At 43.2% G+C, this 4023-nt stretch overlaps 1 long non-coding RNA gene across 1 annotated transcript in view; it reads left to right on the plus strand.

The window, feature by feature from the left end:
* Positions 1 to 418: 418 nt before the first annotated feature.
* The window catches only part of LOC109299844, a 16671-nt gene continuing 13066 nt past the window's right edge, over positions 419 to 4023 (plus strand). Inside the window, exon 1 of the long non-coding RNA XR_002098019.1 lies at positions 419 to 429. This is a non-coding gene — a long non-coding RNA (uncharacterized LOC109299844). The remainder of the gene's footprint in view (positions 430 to 4023) is intronic.

The raw sequence follows: 4023 nt of genomic DNA on the forward strand, positions 1-4023 counted from the left end.
TAAGAGCATTTTAAATGATCTAAGTTACCACTTCAAATCCCCATGAGTCGCAGCAATTAACAAAAGAATTCATGTTAACGGTGTATGAATAAAACATAAAGGGGACAGTCAAATCAAAGCAGAATGCAAAGCTTTAATTAAAGAATAAAGATATGTGAATTGACAGAAATACTTGTCCAGTGTTTTTTTTGGAATTAATTCTGAAAACTGCCTCTCCAGAATCCTTCCTGCACAATGAATATTTTTCCTTCAAACAGCTTTTTAGGATTTGTTGTATCTTGCCAGATTGCAAGTGCAAATTATTTCTGATGCACGCATAATCCATAATACAAGGTTTTCCACACCCTATTTTTTTCTCTGAACCTGCGTCCTCTTTGAGGCTTATCATAGGAAATCCAGTCAGCATGTTTGCATAGCCCCAAGCAGACTGTTGATTATGTTGACTGTCTGCTAATCTCTTGGCTGAGTTGGCATTTGTTGTATTTAGAAAGCGGTCTGAAATGACCACACTTTTTTTAGCTAGTTAACACCTCTGGCTGATCTCATATTTTGGTTTAAAGTGCCTCGTCATGTCTTGTTTTGCCTCGCAGCCAGGACTATATTTGTTTAAATTTATCTGATCTATGAAATTGAGTGCTGTTATTTTTTCTGTAGGCTTAAAAGTCTATTGACTTTTCCAATAATAATATTAGTAGGTATGTTAACAGTGGGCAGGAACCCCCCCCCCAACAAAAATGTATTAAGAATAATGTGCAGTATAATGTGCAGTTTAATAAACAAAATGCCCTCGCTGGCTGCATCTACACAAGATGCTGACTGCACAGTCATTACTGCACAGTCATTTAGTACTTGGATAAACAAATACTAAATAACTATGCAGTAACCCGAGTTACTGTGCAGTAGTGCTGATGAACAGATTTTTGTTATGCTACTACTGCACAGTAGCCCGAGACTACTGCGCAATTGTATTATGTCACAGTTGCAGCCACGTGATGCTATGGTGCAGGAATCTTGGGCTACTGTTTAGTCAATCTTGTGTAAATGCAGCCAGGAAGTACCAGTCACACAGAATGAGATATCTCTGTAACAATGCGGTAACCTAGTCATAAAAATGAAGCATTAAGGAACATTGGCCACAGACAGAAGTGCAACTCCCCGCTGTAATTGAGAACACTTTGCAGGAAGTGTTCTGAGTTACAGCGATTCCCCAGAACAAACAGAAGTTCAGTGTTGGTCCCAGGGGAGAGGAGAAGCTAGCTGCTGGCTGGGAACCTACAGCTGGTCTCCTAGCAGGGGGGAAGGGAGGAGCGAGAGCTCATTCTAGGTGTTTGCCAGCCAGCACTGGGGGTGGGATGGGTGAATTTGGGCTCCCACTTTGGGGGACTCCACTCTCCAGCAGGGACTGAAAAACCGCCAAACCAAACTCCCTCCACTCCCTCTTCACCCTCCCATTCTGAAAACAGCTTGAGGCTGGGAGATAGCACAGATACAAGTTACAGAAGGTGCTGTATTTTGAAACATCTTCATCTGAACCTTCCTGCAATGAGAGTTCAAATTTTTGCCTGATTGGCCATTTTTTAAGCAGTCTGCAGCTGTGCACTTGTGATTTGTCATGGCTATAGACTGCTTTCTGTAGCCAGATTGGGGAAAAATTGTCACTTCTGTCTGCACCCATTGTGATGGGTTATGCAAATCCCACAGGAGGCCAAAGCAGGACATCATTTTTATCTGACCTGCAGGCAGGGACAACTGTCAAATTTCTTCCACAACATTTTTTCCCAACTATTTAAGTTTGTCTAATAAAAGATATCAGATTCACCCAAAGAACCTTGTCTTCCACAACATTTGAAATTAGTGCCATTTCGAAGGAATGTTTAGGAAGAGTCCAGGAAATAATGAGAAAAAAGCAAGTTTCAGAGTGGGCCAGCCTAGAAGGTAGAGTGTCTGCTTTTGTTGTCTGGAGAGAAGCAATTCTCACAGGCCTAAGAACAAACATCTCTCTGGGTGAAGCATAAGGATCACTGAGATTTCTCTGAAGCAATAAAAAGAAAAGTTGTGGGTTTTTCATTCACTAGGTATCTGGAAAGGCTGGCCATATGATTGTGAGCTACAGAAGAGCTTGAAGATCAGCTGCCTGTAGGTGTTTTTGCCTTCTTGTTGAAGTGTTCAAATTGTGTGAGGCCCTGATAAATAAGAGAAAAATTGATTCCAGGCTTCCTAAAGCAAAATTGAAGGCTTTAGAAATGACCTAAAAGTCAAGGGTTTTAGAATTGAAGCCACTTTTTATGTGTTGACCATTTGTTGATTATTTTATTAAAGAATATGCTACTGAATTTGTCCTAAAGTGTGCCTTCTGTAAGATTTTTATGGAGTATCTACTAATTGGCAGCTGAACTGACACTTTTTAAAGTGGTCTTAAATTATAATCCATTGTCACATAACTCAGTCTTGGAAAATAATTCAGGGTTCATGTTTTAAGTATGGAATGCAGGTTATAAAAAGCTATATTGCTTGTCACATGCATGATTGCTCAGAACTATGGATAAAAGTGTGTGAGCATGCAAAATTGTACTCACACAAATAGAAAACACGGACTTAATTCTGCTCTAAAGAATAAGTACACCAATAAAAGTGGAATGCATCCAGCATAAAATTGGGACAAGCAAGAGAGAAATCAGATTGCATGTTTGACAATTTGCTCTTGCTGTGATAGGCAGGAGTGCTTATATTTTGACTGGCACTTTTTTAGCATATTAGTCACAATATAAACTCCTTTGTGAAAAGGAAATAAAATCAAATGTACTACATTAGTGTAGTCTGTAACTTTAATTGAATTCCTTGGAATTTATTTATGTAGAAGTGTTTCCTAAAATGAAATTAGGGAATATAATTCTAATTTTTATAAGTGTCTTGAGGAGTTGGGCAAATTTTATTATTGAGCTTTAAGCATAGACATGCTGTTAAAAGTGACTAAAACATAACACTGGGAAGTTTTATCTTTCTAGTCTTTCCATAGCTACCATACACAACTGGTGCCCTAAAGAAATTAAAATTCTGCTTTTCTCTGCTGTGACTGAAAGCTCCATGTGAAATATCAAAGTCAAGCTGGATCTTCTTATCCATCTCCATGTGACTGTGGCAAAAGTCAAAAGACAAAGTTGGGGAAGTCACATAGGGTACTTTTACACATTCTATGGGGGTGGGCGCTTTAATTAATTAGAAAGGCTCTGAGAGCCACTCTGATTAAAGCGCCACAGTGTCTCATGTACAGCCAACACATTGGGATGGCTCCAGCAGTGGGTGGTGGCAACCTGGAACTTGCATCCCCACTGGAGCTGGTGGGCACTCTCCCCTGTGTCCAGGTTGGCCGGCTTTTTGTGAGAGTTTACAACATTTCAGAGATAAGATTCCAGGCACCAGGGGCCATGTGCTGCTCAGCCTCAGATCAAGGGTCATCAGTGCATGGGTGCCCAGGGACCATGGTAAGCCAGCCAGGCAGCCCTGAGCCCAGGCAGCTGCCAGCCGAGCCCCCCATCCCTGAATGCTTCCCTGGAGCCGGCAAGTTGCTGGGTGCTGGCCGTAGACAGCCTGCCTCCCCTGCCTCCTTCCCAGGGTGGGAGAGGCCAGGCTGCTGGCAGTACTTGTTGCCATGGCTCCAGACCCCACTCCCTGCCTCTGCCTCTGTAGGACAACCATTCTGCTGTGGTGCCCCCCAGCCCACACCTCCCAGGATTGGGGTGCACAGGGCTCCTGGACTACTGGGGTGAAGGAACAGTTGCATTCCTGCCCTCCCCTCTGGGGGCCTCTCTGGGGAGGTGCCCTGGGACTGGAACTGCCAATGTGCCTTGAGCATGTCCCTGCTGTGTCTGCCCTAGGAGGTGTGCAATGAACTGTTTGTACAGGCAGAGGAGTGCCTGAGCCACTACACCCTGCTGCTGATGACCCTTCTGGTGCCCTGGGTACATCTATGCTCCTGGTTCAGGACCCTGAGCTATGATGGCACAGCTGGCAAGCCTGGGCTGT

Source organism: Gavialis gangeticus, unplaced genomic scaffold, assembly GCF_001723915.1.
Source record: "Gavialis gangeticus isolate Ggan-Ray unplaced genomic scaffold, GavGan_comp1, whole genome shotgun sequence".
NCBI classification, from domain to species: Eukaryota; Metazoa; Chordata; order Crocodylia; family Gavialidae; genus Gavialis; species Gavialis gangeticus.